At 37.4% G+C, this 17,223-nt stretch overlaps 2 pseudogenes; both read right to left on the bottom strand.

Moving 5' to 3' along the window:
- Positions 1 to 1,521: 1,521 nt before the first annotated feature.
- Positions 1,522 to 6,952, bottom strand: LOC107659843 (phosphate carrier protein, mitochondrial-like; annotated as a pseudogene).
- Positions 6,953 to 7,738: 786 nt separating this feature from the next.
- Positions 7,739 to 17,223, bottom strand: part of LOC107659839 (lamina-associated polypeptide 2, isoforms beta/gamma-like) — a 20,164-nt pseudogene continuing 10,679 nt past the window's right edge.

Genomic DNA, 17,223 nt, shown 5'->3' with positions numbered 1-17,223 from the left:
GATCACATGAGTTTCACAAACAGCTGCTTGAACCCTCTATGCACATGTGTTCACTAAAGATAGCCAGCTGGACTAGCAGTATTTTGCATTCATGTGGGTTTTGATTCATTTATTCATTCTAGTTTGTATGATTTATATACCAAAAGCACAGTGAAATGTGCTTTTAACACACTTCTGATGGCTTGATGCTGCATTACTCACTAGGGAGGTGAAGGTGCATGTGGAGCCATTACAGTGTGAATGCATTTGTGGCGAAAAGGTTACAGGGAAATGCAACTCGGAACCCCGTGACCTTTGACCCTCAGCATCAGCAGCCTAGGAAGCAAATCAGAGAGCATTCATTTCTCAGAATTCAACTTCACGGCTCTGCCACTGCAAACCACATTAACAAGACAAACCAAATGGGATATAATGACAACAATAGAGCACACAAACACAGACTATCCCCATCCCTCCCTCTCAAAAACTCATACACTCTCACAAAGAAGTCCCAAATGTAGACACACTCTGCGAAGTGAATGACCCCTCTCTGCTTGGTGTTCCTCTGACAGGATCTCTCTTTGAGAGCTGTATTGAGGTCACGGGTCACTATTTTCCTGTTGCTTACATCAAGCTGATGAGAATAGAAGAGGAGAGAGAACACGAGGGCATTGTGACATCACAATGAGACGGGATCTGTTCATCAGTCCTACAGGCCACTCAAAGCTATCGAGACACTGTGGATACCACATCTCTGAATGTGACTGAAAAATGCTAGAAAACATTCATAAATGAAACTAATTAAAAGTGTATTCGGGAGTTTCCATCTTGTTTGCCCTTTGTTAGCAGAACCAGAATGACCTCAAATGTTTACTTGACGTAATGCTAACCCTTTCAGAAAATATGAATGTCATAACAGCTTCTCATGTAATTTGATTTTTAAAAAATTAACATTTCATATTTTTTAAAGATCGTGTAATTGTTTTATTTCATTCTAATTTTAATTATAGTTTTATTTAATTGATCTTTGCATTAGCATTATGTATATACTATTATAGTGTTTATTAATGTTTTGAATTAGCTTTTATAATACTCATTTATATTTTAGTTTTCATTTTCAGTTTAGTTTAAATTTTAGTACATTTTTATATGCTTTTGTTGTTTTTATTAGTATTTTTTAATATTTCTATTTAGCCTAAGTTTTTATTTAGTTTCAGTAATTCTAATATTTCAGCTTAAACTAGTATTTTATTTCAGGTAGGTGCTTTCATTTTTTAGTTTTAAGTTTTTCATCTAACATTATTTTACTTCAGCTTTATTTCAATTAACAAAAACTTTTTAAACACTTAAACCCTGTTCTATTGTATAAAAATAAGCCTATATATTTAAACCATATCTAAAATATGTGCATACCAATATTACCTAATTATAGAAAAATGTTATAATTCTACACATAATGACAAAACACTTTTTCAATTTTCAAAATTCTATTTCCAGAAGATTGATACAATAGTCTTTGTGGTTTTAGTTACATATTGAGAGCAAAACAGTTTGACAAAACACACAGGAGTCACATAAAAAATCAACAGATGTTTAGTGTGTGATTGATTTTACTCTAATATTCATACAGACATACAGTGACACTGGGAGAATCTAGTGATCATTCAATAGTGCTTTCATCAATGATAAACACTCCAGCGACTGTGGGGTTTATTGCAAGTGGTGAATGTGGAAAAATCTTTGCCTTTCTTTAGTTATTCAGGATACTGTTGATAAGAAAGGAGTCTAGTAGTCCAGGAGACCCATCTTCCTCTTAAGGGACTCAGGCATCTCAGGGGGTGGTGGACGGGGCAGACGGAAGTACACCTTCACTGAGTCGTAGATGAACCACTGTAGAGCGGACAGTGTGCCAATCATAATGATTCGAGCAAAAAGACCCTTCCACACACCTGTGGGAAAAACATTGCTCATATGAACATACATTACACACATATAGACCTGTTACTAAGCGGTGCTAATCTACCCCTTAGATCTCATGACACTTAAACATGCCAATAATTAATCATCCGAGATAAAAGAACAAAATGAATGGGTCATTTTGAATTTCTAATGAGATCCCTATGATACTGAGCTGATCTAATGGGAATAAGTCCAGGAACAACAGCATCCTCTTTTGGTAATAAAGAGTATTACATCCCTCTGCAACCTCAGTGAAATGGTGCTTCAAGGTCTAAAGTTTTTTTTTTATGAGCAATATAATAACAATAACCATGTATAAACAGTTTTTAACAAATAAAATAAATCAATCAATCAATTTGATGGGGGAATTAACAATATTATACAAAGACATGCTTGAGATACATGCCTAAACAATCTGAATAGCTTTCTGTTTTTTTGAGGGCAAAATTGATTCAGTATAATGTTTTACTTATTTTTTAAATATATATCTCAATGTTTAATTATAAAAACAAGTACATTTTGCTAAACATAAATCAATCAATCAATCTACCACAGGGAAGTCTTTTGACATAAATTGCAAATACTATTTAATATTGTTTGTCATAAAATAAAGATCAGGCAAATAATAAACTTTTTTCAGTTGAAATCATCCACAAATTGACTCCAGATTACATTTGGTCATGTAACAATGTTTTCTTGGAACAGAGCTCCTATTAACCCGCTACTAATGTGACAGGAATGACGACAGAAAAACATATTTCACCTACAAATATCTAAAGTGACAAAGTATAATAATTGCTTTTAATGTACTTGATTTTGCTTGGTCAGTCGTGATATTCTGTGGTGAAATATTATTTTATAATGGCCATTAAAATGTATAAATTACAGTTTTCTCCTAGCCACTCCAGTCTTTTCTTCTTACGTAATAAAATAATTCCAATTGAAATCAGTATTTTATGTTTATGAATGTATTTATTTGGTAAGTAATCATGTGATAAGCAAGATAGTGTACAGTATATGCTGGACATTATGGCAAAACAAACCCCTCAGGTTTTTTTTCGCTGTTATTTGATCATCAGCTGTTGACTGTTAAGTGTTATATATATGCATATGCAGTGACTCACCTGCGGGTCCCAGCCTTTTCACCACCTCAACAGCTGAACTGCCTTTCTCTTTATTCAGTACGGACACCACAGAGTCAGCGGGATGGGACACCACAGCACAGAACACTCCAGCTGAGGACAGACATACAACACAGCTTAGAAGTATCTATATCATTCGATGCAAACTTGAGCCGGCACTCTTTACAGAGACATATCATGCTAAAAGGTACGTCTAAATGTTTCTAAACTCGTATCTAAGGGCCTAACAACTTTTGAGGTTAACTTACCAATATAACCAGCAACAAAGGTCACCACCAGCTGCTCAGGTTTGGAGCACTCACTGCGTGGTTTTGGTACTATGTACTTGTACAGCGTCTCCACGGTTCGCTCAAAACAGGCAAACTTCATCATGGTGTAGGGGATCTGCCTCAGCCACAAGGGATAAACACCTTTATAGAACCTGCACAGACAATAACACCCACAATTAAGACTCCAGCAGAGTCCTCTCAAGGGCCTCATGGGTACACTCTTAAAAATAAAGGGTCCAAAAGAGGCTTTTCACAGCCATGACAATTTTGGGTTCCCCCAAAAACAGTGAACGAATCTTAAAATGAGTATTTTTTTGCTAGTGTGGAGATTTTAATAATCTAAAAAATGTTTTCCAAGCACCTGGAAAGGTTTAATGAATATTACATTTCCTTCATAGAACTATTGATACTGATTAAATAAGTTAACCTTTATTTTTAAGAGTGTAATGCAGTCCACGACAGTCATTTGATATAGTTTGGTCAGCCTTAACCCTCTAGTGGTCTTTGGCCATTTCACAAAGCACAAGAAAAAAAAAAATTACATTTTGAATTTTTACATTTTTTCAATTTTGAAATGGTACGAAATTCGATTTTTGTAGCACTTGACAACTTGAAAAAGACAGGTTAAAGGGTCACTTGTGATTTTATTGGGCAAAAATTACCACGACAGTCATTTGATATAGTTTGGTCAGCCTTAACCCTCTAGTGGTCTTTGGCCATTTCACAAAGCACAAGAAAAAAAAAAATTACATTTTGAATTTTTACATTTTTTCAATTTTGAAATGGTACGAAATTCAATTTTTGTAGCACTTGACAACTTGAAAAAGACAGGTTAAAGGGTCACTTGTGATTTTCTTGGGCAAAAATTATGTCATAGGAAATGAATTGGAAATATGAAAATACAGAGCAATTTTTTGTGTCATAATGCCTATATACATTCAAACACAAAACCTAATAAACAAACAATTATATCTGTAAATACTCTTATAAGCAAATAGGGCATACACAGAGCCATGTATAAATTATATATAGAACAATATTTTTATACACTATATAGCCCTATATATACACATTTAGAAAATACTTTTGCTTCATTTTAACTTAATGTATTAATTGGAAAAAATATTACATTTGTTTAGCATTATTTGATATAGAAATAAATGGTGTATAATTTAGAGGTAAATATGGTCTAGTACCATGAAATATTTATTAAAGAATAAATATTACTGAAAACAAAATATAGCATTCATTTAATTAACAAAAAAAAATCTTATTTGGTCTCTTTAGACCTCTGAGGATTGTAAGTGTGACCCCTAAGTGAGAAATGCCAGAGGGTTAAGTATCTACTCACGCTTTTAGCCCCTCCTCAGCATGCATTTTGGGGACGCACTCTCTCAGGGTGTTAGCATAGCCGGCCTGCGTCTGGATGCGCACTTTGGATGAGCCAGTGCAATATCGGCAAAAAATTCAGCACTGGCAGATGCGGCCAGATACACTGATGTCCTCCACAAATAAGCATTCTCCTGCTCACCAGACCAAAACAAACAACAGCAGTGATCATAAACAAATATGCAAAAATAGGTGTTCTGGGACTTCTTTGCAGATCTGGCAGTTCTGGGAGATCTTTGCAAATCTTCATTGTATCTCGAAAGTAGAGACTCACCTCTCCAAGCATGTCATTGTACAGGGCCTTGAAGACTTAATAGAAACCGAACTTGCAAAGGCCTTGCATGGAGTAACCAATGAATGTAGGAGCCCACCCTTTGCCCAGACCCCTAAAGCCATCCTCTCTCAGGGTCACTGAGAAACCATTGAAGATGGACTTGTACTTAACCGGGTCCACCTGGAAGAAAACAGGCATTTCCCAAAGTCTGGCTACAAACTCAAGTCAAAACAAGTAGGTAACTTCTTTAGTTTTTACACATATAGTTTTAATGTTATATTAGAGAAGCAAAACAAACACCTGTATGCGGCATTTAATGAGGTCGAGGGGCACGACTGCTGTGTGTGAGACCACAGCTCAAAACCCCACCGAAACCGCAGAAGGCGTAATATTTATTTGACCCATATTCACAGCTCACATCTGCATCTGAGGGACAAAAGCACATATTTAACATCACAAAATTCATCACAAACATCAATACTCTGTGTGTGATAAAACACAGGAAAAACACATTGAGCTTAAGTCAGTTGAAGCCAATTGAATGTGTTTGGAGTCCAAGGAAGTGAAATAAGATGGAGTTCTGAATGGCACAATCATTAGTTCATAACAGATGTAGCGTTGTATGAATTGAGAATGAATTGTTCATTTGAGTCTGATCCAGTTCGCAAATTCTGAATGATTTAGTCATGAATCAGATATTGTGCCTTTGTCGAGTTCAACTTACTAATTCAATGAACCGTTTACAGCGGTTAACACTAAATACCTGAATAGATTGCGTTTAACACAAAACTATGGCAAGACTGCAGGAAACTTTACATACATATTCTTTACAAACCATTAGAGCTACAATCAGGATGATTTTGCATGCTTTGTCCTCATTCATTGTAATTGGATAGAAGACACCAATCAGCACAAAAATTTCTCTCTTTGTGTCCCATGGAAGAAGGGCGAAAGAAGTATATAATGATATTTGGGTCAACTATTCTTTTGTCCTTCATGTTCAAGTGCAATATTTTCTTGAGAAAAAGCGTCTAGGAATTAACAGCCAATAATGACAAGGTCAAGTCTATTAGCCCTGAGTGTAATCCTTGTGGAGGAGGTTCATTCTATACGAATGGAATGACGAGCATTCTGACAGTCCGAGTGCACTTTAAATACAGTAGCGGAATTTCACCGAGCATCGTCACAATACCAGCAACCTTTCCAAAAATCTTACAACACAAACAAAAAAGCAACCTAAAAATACTAACAAAATAACAAAAAAAAAAACAAAAAAAAAACATGAGGACAAAATAAAAGAAATCGAAGAAAAAAATAAATATTGAAATATGTACAAACAAAGAATACAAAAACTAAAAAATAATCTATTTTGGACAGAAGTCTACTACTTTTCGCAACCAACTTTCCAATTCAGGAGATAAAGAAGAACTTCTTACCATCATAAGCTGCTGCAGCAAGTTTGCGTTTTATCTGCAGGCTCTTGTTGCTGGTCTGGTTTAATGGAGAAAAGAGGAGCCTGGAAAGGATTCGACCGTGCCAGCTGTGTTATGGGGGTTGGGAACATTTTCACCAGGGTTTACTGCGAAAACAGACAGGTGACAATTAAAATCAAACAAAAGTACATTGCTGAGAAACAGTATGTCTCTCTCGTTCAAGTTTTTCAGAAATTCATATTGAAAGAAGTAGTGCACTCACTTGACGGTTGTAAAGAAACGGCGCCTCCTGGGTGCATCAGCGGCAGGCCAATCTAAAACATCAGATGACCTCCGTGACCTTCTGTGACGTCATCGCACTGAGTGAACACCAATCCATTTGAAGAGGAATTGTGGGCCACACTAGCATTCATAAAAAATTTAAAAAAACACACAGCAAATTGTCAATTACACCACTCTGTGTATTGAGTTATTGGTGCAAATATGTGTCCAACTAAATTGTAGCAACTGATGGTTGAGTCTCACTGCAAACCTGAGCTCATGGTAGCGTGCGTGAGCTTATTACGCACAGTAGAGGCTGCTATAAGGCGATTAAACTCAATGAGACGGTCTATTCCTGGATCAGAGCACGGGGCCGTGCAGTTATATCCTCCTTACCTATACCAGATCAAAGTGAGGTCAGACTTTCCAGTGTCTCTGTGAAGAACTGCAATGTAGTGCCGTAAACCCGTTCTCTCACCCGTTAGACAACACAATTAGTTAAGAATATTTAGGTTAAACATTTACAGACATAAAAAAATAAACCAAACTGAAATTGATAAGGAGGTAAACTGCTTTATTAAACCATATTCTGTCATATACATAAAAAGTACCTGAACCTTCCAAGCTTCACCTCACAAATCCACAGCACCTTGTAATGGAAAATAAATACATATTCAGAATATTGATTCGTAAATATATGTCTTAAAAGCAGAGTAAAGGGCATAATGGCGGGCGTTTTACACGTTGTCCAATTCTACTAATGTAACAACAAGTATAAAGATCTTGCAATGTTTATTAACCCACATTTTTGTTTTAAAAAGACGATTTACAGAATACATTTTCCAAAATTGAGAAAACATTTTTCAAAATATTTTTGTTTAGAACTAGACAGTCTAGTTCTTCTTGCAAACTCTCAATTAAATGTTAATGCAAATTGATTAACATTTTATAAAATTACTTGCAACTCCAAGATCTCGAATTAATAAAAGTTAAGTGATTAAAATGATGATAAAAAAATATTAAATGACCTTACATTGCAAAACAGTTTATTGAAAATATTTGTATTTCAACAACATACATAAATACTACAAGGGGCATCAATGTTAAGATGGATAGATGCTACATGTGAAAATAAATGCAAAAATATTGTCACAAGTAGACGCTAAATGTAGTTTACAAACAAAACAAGTGTATTTAGCCAACTCCTTCAGCACTTCAACTCAGACTCCCATTCATAGACAGCACCAACATTATTCTGTAAAATAAAGTACAAATGAAAAAACAAAACAAACAAACACACACACTCACTCACTCAACATAGAAAGGCAAGAAAAGTCACCGTTTTAAAACCATAACCAGGTTTTATTCCTCTAAACCGGTTAATTTGGAAGAGAGCATGAGCAGACATATGATGCAAAAGCTCTGGGTTTGTCTTTGTACGAATCTATAAAGATCGCAGGTAAAAGTCCACGGCTGCCGAGTCAACAAAGAGATGCACTGGCTGAGTACGATAAAGAGGGCAAAGAGTGGGGCGATCCGCATGACATTCATTTGCTGGTGCTATCATCTGCTCCGCTCTGCTTGAAGAGTCCAACCTCATCAGTCTCCATGGCCTGGTAGACAAAGAAAAGGAATCCAGCGACCGCACTGAGCAGCAGAAGCTGCACCCACACTGGCAGGCTGCGCCGCGCTCTGCTCTTCACAGCAGGGGGCGCCGCAGGCTTGGAAGAGGTTAGAGGGACGGCGGCCACATGTGGAACGGATCGGGTCTCTGTGTAGGTGGAGGAGGAGCTGGTTTCTCTGAGCTCCTTAAGACGGAGACGGGATTCGTCCAGCCATGTGTCGCCGACCAGGGGCCGGCCAGCTGCTCCTCTGATTGGTCGGCGACAGGTGGCACTAAAAATACATTTGAAAAATGAACTTAAATTTAAGATGGATTCTCTGAAAATAAGTCTTAAATATTTAGAAAAATTTTGCTTCAAGGAAATGTACCTTGTTTTAGAAGATTTTTTGATATAAACAAGACACACTTTTACAAAAATTATTTTACTTTGTCCATTTTACGCATGTTTGAAAAAAAATACATTTATAGTTCTATGTTTATTTGCAATCTTTTGCTACTTATCTTTTATTGGAACTTATCTGTTGTTTGTGTGTATATATTTTCATAACACTCATTTTGCTCAGAATTCTTTTATTTTGAAAAAAGCAACCAATGCCTACAATCACTTGAATAAACCTCTTTTATGATAAGTATGTTAATACTTTTGATATTTATTGGGAGACAAACTAAAAAAAGTCAGGGTGATACAACTGTCTGAAAAGAAATTAAGTTGTTTATTATAATAAATAAATAAGTAAATAAATAAATAAATAAATAAATATATATAAAATTAGCAAATATCTGAAAAACATGCATCCACCAAATGGAAGTCATGTGATGTGGCGAATAGGCAGACAAAAAAAATCTCTCAAAATATAAAATTATATTGATATTTCAGAATATCAGTTTGGTTTGGGTTAAATGTAATAAAATAAAAATTCATGTGGAGTGACTCCAAAAATCCTAATGATATTTATGAATCAAATTATATTTGTATAAATAATAATAATAATAATAATAAATGAAAAATAGAACTTTTTACCTTAAATGCATTTAGCAAAATAATGATTGAGATTATTTATTAATTGTACACTCACACATATTCAAGGTCTAAGGAGAATAGGTTATTACTTTTTACTTGGTTTCACCATTTGATACTTAATAATCAAATGCATAATTTCTTTAAAATTGTATAGCTTTTTAGGGGGCGTTTTAAACCAGATTTTTAAAGACTTGGACACCCTTATTAGTGTTTGATCAGTGTGCATGCTAGAAACCTCTTTCCTCCATACCTGATTCCAGTAGGGGTGTTGAGGTTTTCAGTGGGAAAGATCTCTTTAAGCACATCTCTCTCTACCGTCCTCGGGGTCTGATCAATAGCCGACACCTTTTCAACCTGCGCACAAAGACAGAGCCACAAAGACGTGAACACTGGGGCAGGGTATAGCACCACCACAAGTGTTGCGATATTGAAAATCCATGTTGACAGCTTTCACTTTAAAAAAATAAAGAAAGGTGTTATATAACACCACAGTCATGCTTAATCTAAGTGACTCTTGAATCCCACATTTCCTCATCACCTTTACACACCTGTGGAGCCAAACCCCACACAGCTCATGAAATTACCGTTGCTGACTTTGGCGTCTCCTTCTGGCTGCTATCAAATCCTCGGACAGAAGTGATTTGGTAAAAGACAGAGGTGATTTTGGACCGTCTAGTCTTGGACTCAGTCTTTGGTGAGCCAAAGCTCTCCTGATAAACCAACAATGTAAATTACAATTGCATTGTAACCTATTACCATGTCCAAAACAAATATCCAACAATGAATCAACTGCAAACCTGGGAAATGTCATACGAGACAGGAAGAGAGTCCTCTGAAGCCGTATGGGATGCAGAATCCCTAAAAGAAATTGAGTGTGATGGGAAAACCTCTCTTTGGCCATCATAGGAAGGTGAAAGACGGCTCACCATGTCTATCAAGGGTTTGGAAGGTTTGGTTGGACTCAAATGAGGCTTTGAAAGCTTCGATACAGTGACAGATTTGACATCCTGCGCCTTCAGAGAAGAAACAGAACCTCATGAGCTACTAAAAATGAATGTTTCAAACGGGTATGGATTGCCGCGAGACATACCACAGGAGCACGGTTCGCAGATCTACAGCTCAGCATGTCCTGCATACCCTGGCCATCCACCTGAGATCATGAACATTTCAATTAAGATCCTTTATGTTGCACAAATATGCATGTTGAGGCCGACTAGATGGACAAAAGTACAAAATGGTGATTTAGAGCTAAAAGCAATCACTAAAGATGGACGCATGTGTATCATCACCTCAACACAAGCAGTGTTAAGCAGGGAAACTAGCGGCTCTCGATTGGATACTCTAACTGGAGGAGAAGTGATTTCAGCGGCATTCTCATCAAACTATAGAGAAGAGTGACACAAAAAAAGAATTACCGTCTCTATTAAACATGACGCTTTCATTCTCAAGTTGAAAGACATGGAAGATTTATAGAAGGTTGGAACCTTGTCAATGGGAGTGGCGCTATGTAAACCAGATGCAGTTGACTGGTAAGGAGAGTTGTGACGTTTTAGTGATTCTGGCCAGTCAGTCGCAGACATAGAGGAGCGCTTTGAGGGTTTGGGATCCTTTGGTTCTGCCTTTAATATGACACCATAAGAAACACTGTGGCACTAGCTCATATTCATGTGTGAGGTTTCTTCTGGACCTACCAAAGATTGTGCTTTCATCCTCACCAGAGAAATAGAGACCTCCTTCACTACCGAGGGCTCAGAAAAATCCTATGAGACATGATTTCCAAACAAACAGAGACATGTTGTTCCAAACCTATATGAATTTTTCTTCTGTTGAACACAAAAGATGATATTTTGAAGCATGTTGGTAACCAAATGCTGGTAGCCATTGACTTCCATTGTATTTTATCCATACTATGGAAGTTAATGGCTTCCAGCAACTCTTTGGTTACCAAAATTCTTCAAAATATCATCTTTTGTGTTCAACAGAAGACACTCACTCACACAGGTTTGGAATAGCTTGAGGGTGAGTAAATAATAAAAAAAAAATCTCAGGCAAGGTTTTTTTTTTTTTTAAGTAGAATGACACCTTATCAGTGACAGGAACCTCATTAAAATCAGGCCGAAATGAGCGGACTGGTGCACTGCATCGTCTCAGAGATTCAGTCTTAGATGAACGCTTTGACATCCTGTCTGTGAGCAAAGGTCGGGGCTCTTTTCTTGCTGCCTTTAATGTAAGGATAAAAGCATGATCAGGATAATAATTTAGGCAGTTGGCACTATGCTAGGGTCATGGCCACCTACCACAAGTCCTGTTCATCTCTTGTCTTGAGAAACAGAGAAGTATTCTGCTGATGAGAGCTCAGAGTTCTCCTGAAAACACCACACATGCATACAAACCTTGCTTACCATTGAGTAACAAAGTATATTATAGCCTTGGCTCATTTGTGAAACAAATATGAGCTCAACCAAACCCTGTCCACCCGTGTGCAAACCCAAATGTGTTTTTTAACTTTAATCACCACACCCAGAAACCAGGTGATGCACATTAATATCATAACCACAGCTTATGTCACAGTGTCGTCGCTTGCAGGAACCATCTGATCCAGCCTGTGAGAACATCTCTTCAACTTTCTCTTAATGTTCAAAACTTCCTCCTCCTTATCTTCATCCTCCTACACATCACACAACAAAAGGTCTAGAACTTTTCATACATGTGTATGGAGCTTATCTGATATTGCCAGCAGGTATGACAACATTCAAATATAGAGCAGTCATGTGACCACCTGCAGTAGGTCAAATCTCTTCTACACAAAGTGGTGCTACTGAACCCCGAACAGATAATGCTGGGAAAATATGCAGGTGGGGATGCCACATGGGGAAAAAAATTGCAACTGTTTGTATTAGAGACAAAAGAACTGTTTTTTTTTTTTTTTTATTATTATTATTATTTTTTTAAAGAGTAAAGGGCGACAGGATACAACGATTGTACTGCCTTGAACAGCTTGACCAAATCAAGATCCTCTGAAAGTAAGAAGTCTTTGATGAGAGAATTCTCTTGGCTATTTATTTACAATTGACCTGAATAAGTCTACATAGAGATGCAAAACTGAGTAAAGTCACACAGGAATGGGAAAGCCAAGCGTGTCCGGAGGAAGCGAGGGAATAAGAAGATAAAAGAGGATTAAGTCTGGGCCAAGTTGAAGCTAAAGTGAAAAAGGGAAGGGATATGAGACAGTGGGAGTGCTAACTGTTATTGACATCATGTGAACATATCTTCAGTCTGCAGATTTTGCTTCATTTGCCACACACTAATAACTTTGGCCTGGCTGATTAATTTGCGGATATTAGACAATCAGCCTTAAACTAACTGCACCCAAAGAGAAAGGAAAAATTGAAATCGCATCATATGACCCCTTTAACAGAAGCTGTAGTTTGCCTTTGTGTCAATTTTAAAAACCAACCACCAGACTCATCAGTTGATTGAAACTAATTGGCTTTCATATATTTACGTGAATGTTGAACAAATATTGTGCAAAGTGACAGGAATTGGACTATTTCTGTGCGCTGATATTCGCAAATCATTTTACTCCTGTAATGAGATGCATTTCTGAACGAATTTCATTTTTAAATTGTGAAAAGTAGCCATTACATACCAGAATTAAGCCCAACTAAATTAAATTTAAATCAATGCTGGAAAAGTCATTCCGAGGAAAAACCAAGCTAATGTTTAAAAACATTTTAAAATGGAATTTATTCCTGTGATGGAACAGCTAAAATTTCAGCCGTCATTACAACAATCTTGTATATGAACAGTAGTGTATATCTGCCACCTGGCTCCCGAGATATCGACATAGCTCAACCACTACTAGACACAACAGCACATTTCCTTTGTTGCAGGTAAACGGATTAAACAATTTGATTTAACAGATGCATTTTTGGCAGATGTACAAAAGAAGCAAACAAGGAAAAGGAAAAGCACAAGCAAGCACAATGCACAGGTTTCCTCCTCACCCTGTTGTGCTGGCCACTGCGTGTTCTGCTAGTCACTGGCGCTTTCCCTCTGCTCCTGATTGGTCTCTCCACAACTGGAATCGACTCGGCCTCTACTTCCGGTTCAGGTTCTGGAACAAACTCAGGGGCTGGAGCTACCGTTTCTGACAAACAATCAAAAGAGCATTTTTTGAAAATGTATTTCTATAAGTATGTGCCTAAATAAAGGGATCTGTTTGTCCATTACCTTCCTCCTTGTCGCTGTACTGGTCTGAGTTGGTGTTGCCATTCTGGCTGCCATCTGTCTGCGATGTCTCTGAGGGAGGGGCCACAGTCTCAGGAGGACCTTGATCTAACAGCTTCTGAAGCCTCTTCTCGTAGAACTTCCGAGTGGATGCTGATGTGATGAAGACATTGGTTAATGTCAGTGTCAAATCAGTAAATTTCTTCTGATCATGACACAATATTTCTGAAATATATTTTTTGGTTTAGAATCTGATTCAGATCAAAATCGCTTTGGCATCATCAAAGGGTTCGGTCCTATTCATAACAAGCAGTAAGAAAGTCTGCTGCATTATCTGAGGAGCTTTCCAACATCCATTTAAGGACATTATGACTATTCAGGCCAGAGTTGGATAAACACGCAAAGCTGCATGCTTGGCTAAACTGCTGATTTACTGATAGTCTTGCACAATACCACAAGACAGCTGGATTGTTCCAGAAGCGAAAACATTTTTGGGTGGTTGTTTTGCAATGTGACATTTTGTGTGTATATTACGTTATATTGCATGAGTTTTTTTTGGGGAGGGGTATTTCAATAGGTGTGGTTCACACACATACATTAACTATTTTCTACCAGCATTTGACAACCAGAACAAGTCAAAATACATAATCTCTTAATTTTTAACTGTGTATGTATTGTTTTATCATTTAACTTGTTTGTATTTGTTGTGCTATATGTCTTTAAAATAAATGCCACTTGGTTTGATATTTTGTTATATAAAACAATGGAGTATTGCTTAAAGGAACACGCCACTATTTTTGAAAATAGGCTCCTTTTCTAACTCCTCTAGAGTTAAACAGTTGAGTTTTACCATTTTCGAATCCATTCAGCCGATCTCCGGGTCTGGCGGTAGCACTTTTAGCTGCAGCAAAGAGTTTCGAATATTTTTCCTATTTAAAACTTGACTCTTCTGTGGTTACATCGTGTACTAAGACCGACGGAAAATGAAAAGTTGCGATTTTCTAGGCCGATATGGCTAGGAACTATACTCTCATTCCGGTATAACAATCAAGGAACTTTGCTGCCATACCATGGGTGCAGCAGGCGCAATGATATTACGCAGCACCTGAAATAGGCCCCAGCTAGGTAACTTCCAACGTGACCGGCACTAAGTTTGTGTAGTTGCAGAGTTGCATCCGGCAAATTGGTTATTGGCTGGATTTACCGGTGTGCGATTAGCCATGGTTATGTGCATTGTAAAGGGCTGTGATAGTAAGTCGAAGGTGTACTCTACCATCATGTTTTTCGTTGGAATTCTATGAAACAAGGAACGAAAGAATCAATGGCTAGCTGCTCTGAACATGCTAACGGTCTAATCAGATTCAATGATCTATGCTAAGCTGCAGCTAAAAGTGCTACTGCCAGACCCGGAGATCGGCTGAATGGATTCGAAAATGGTAAATCTCAACTGTTTAACTCTAGGGGAGTTGGAAAATGAGCCTATTTTCAAAAATAGTGGCGTGTTCCTTTAAGTCTCCAAGTACTTTTTGGTGGCCCACTGTTGAAACGTTACAATATCTGCAAATATTTACACTTCATGGTGAGTTTGAATCTCAAAAACGGCTCACCAACAATGGGTCCAGCATTCAGGCCATACTTTAGTAACAGGTCCTTCAAAGCCTCGTTGCTCAAATCAATGACATCAACATCCTCTGGACGAACTTTGTCAGTTTTCCTGGTGGCTTTCTGTGAAGAAAAGTCACATTATCTTTACAAAGTGAATACAGTAGTTTAGTATTCACATGCACTTTGCAAAGCTGTAGTGTTGCATGTTAAAATGACATCATGGTAAAGTATTTGAACTTGTTAAAGCAACAGGTGTCTAAACATGCCTGACAGGCTCCCGATTACACACTGGAACAAGATACAAGAGAATAATATAGTGCCCTGCCTGCTCTGAAACACAAGCTAGTTTTCAAAGGAAAATATGGGTACATTCTTTACATCCCCTCAGCCCATACACACTATTACTTGTATGAGAAACAGCTGGGTGGAGTTTAAAAACAAGCCCTATGAAGAAAACATGTGCCTAGCATGTAACTGCAGGAGCAAATGTTTATTTGGATAAAACAATGAAGTTAATTTAGGCAGTGAAATGAAAAATCAATAATGCTTATGCAAAGTGCCACTGAGATAGTGGCATTAGGGACTGGAGGCATTGAGAACACAGACTTTCGGAGTGGGACAAAGCACGAACAATGCAAATCCAGTCACATTCCCTAGAGTCGAGCCCTGCTCCACAAACACGACCATGTGACCAAGGAGAAATGGTGAAAACAGTAAAGTGGAGGAGGAAAGAATGTGTTAGGAGGGGCAGGAGGAGATCGTGAAGGCGCATGAGCTTCAGTTAGGGGCCTTCACAGGGGTTGATCTGGAACGCTGCCTACTCAAAAAAAAATTCATAAAATCACAGCATTCCAGCAGGATGGAGAGAAAGAGAAAGAAAGAAAAAAAAAAAAAAAACTTTCCTTAGTCCACAGAAAATAACATCCTCATGCCTATAAAGTTTCTGCCAATGTCAGACTCAGCATGTGAAAAACGGGGTCTGTGGACAAAATGGGTTTGAGGTTTCATAGAGACTCGGACAAACTGAATTTAAATTATGAAAAAAAACCTGACTATTGTAATACATAACCTGAACACAAATACAAATAGTACATCAGTCATTTTTACATATTTTGAGAACATATTTTAACATTCAATATTAGTGATGCACTGAAATGAATTTACAGAAAATGGGCAAGTGAACGTGGTATGCTATATCTTATATCTAATTTACAGAAAATGGGTAAGTGAGTATGGGTAAGCATACGTAGTATGCTTTGAGGATGTTGCATTCTCAAGTGACAAATTAAACCATTTTTTGTAAATTTCTTCGGCAATGAACCACCTCTCGATATTTCAGATGATTTTTTAACATTTTTTTAATTTCACTACTGTAGCATAATTTTTGGTCCCCACTACCACTATCCAAAATAAAATTGAGCATCTTGATTCTCAAAAACCAGAGCCACTATATACAATGCATCATACTGTACATAGAGCAATTTTTTTTGATTTTGCTTATTTTTCGCCAGTTTGAGCTTTTGCTTTTCTGACATTACTGGATCCAAATTTCAGATCAGCAAGATTTATGGGCCATTGCAGAGCTGGTTTTTCAGTCTGGGAAGTGCCTTTCTATAGAAAGGGTTCCAGATTGAGCACCAGCACCCTGAAAGACCTGAGCCAAGTCCTGTGGGTTTACACCAGACCGACCAGCATGCCGTCAGCACACGTGGTTCAGCATAAAAGTCAACTCTCTGGAAATTTGCAATAATTAGGCATGATGTTGTTGGTTACCCACAATTTACCCAATTGTGGCTTTTGCATCACAGCTTCTAAACCAGTTTTATTGGAACAAAAAAAAAAGAGCAGAATCTGGTCAAAACATTTTGAACATAAGATCAGACAACTAAATGGGCCACAATTCATGCAACTTACAAAAAATAAGAGTGAAGTATGTCAATATAAACATGCCAAAGATGTGTCACATCACTCACATGTTTCAGAAATTACTATCTGAGAGACAGCATCTTCAAAGAGAAATGCAAAAAACACACACAC

The sequence above is a fragment of the Sinocyclocheilus anshuiensis genome, unplaced genomic scaffold, assembly GCF_001515605.1.
Source record: "Sinocyclocheilus anshuiensis isolate Anshui unplaced genomic scaffold, SAMN03320099.WGS_v1.1 scaffold1032, whole genome shotgun sequence".
NCBI classification, from domain to species: Eukaryota; Metazoa; Chordata; class Actinopteri; order Cypriniformes; family Cyprinidae; genus Sinocyclocheilus; species Sinocyclocheilus anshuiensis.
Note: the sequence above shows the minus strand (reverse complement) of the source record. Positions and strands in the feature narration are given on the sequence as shown.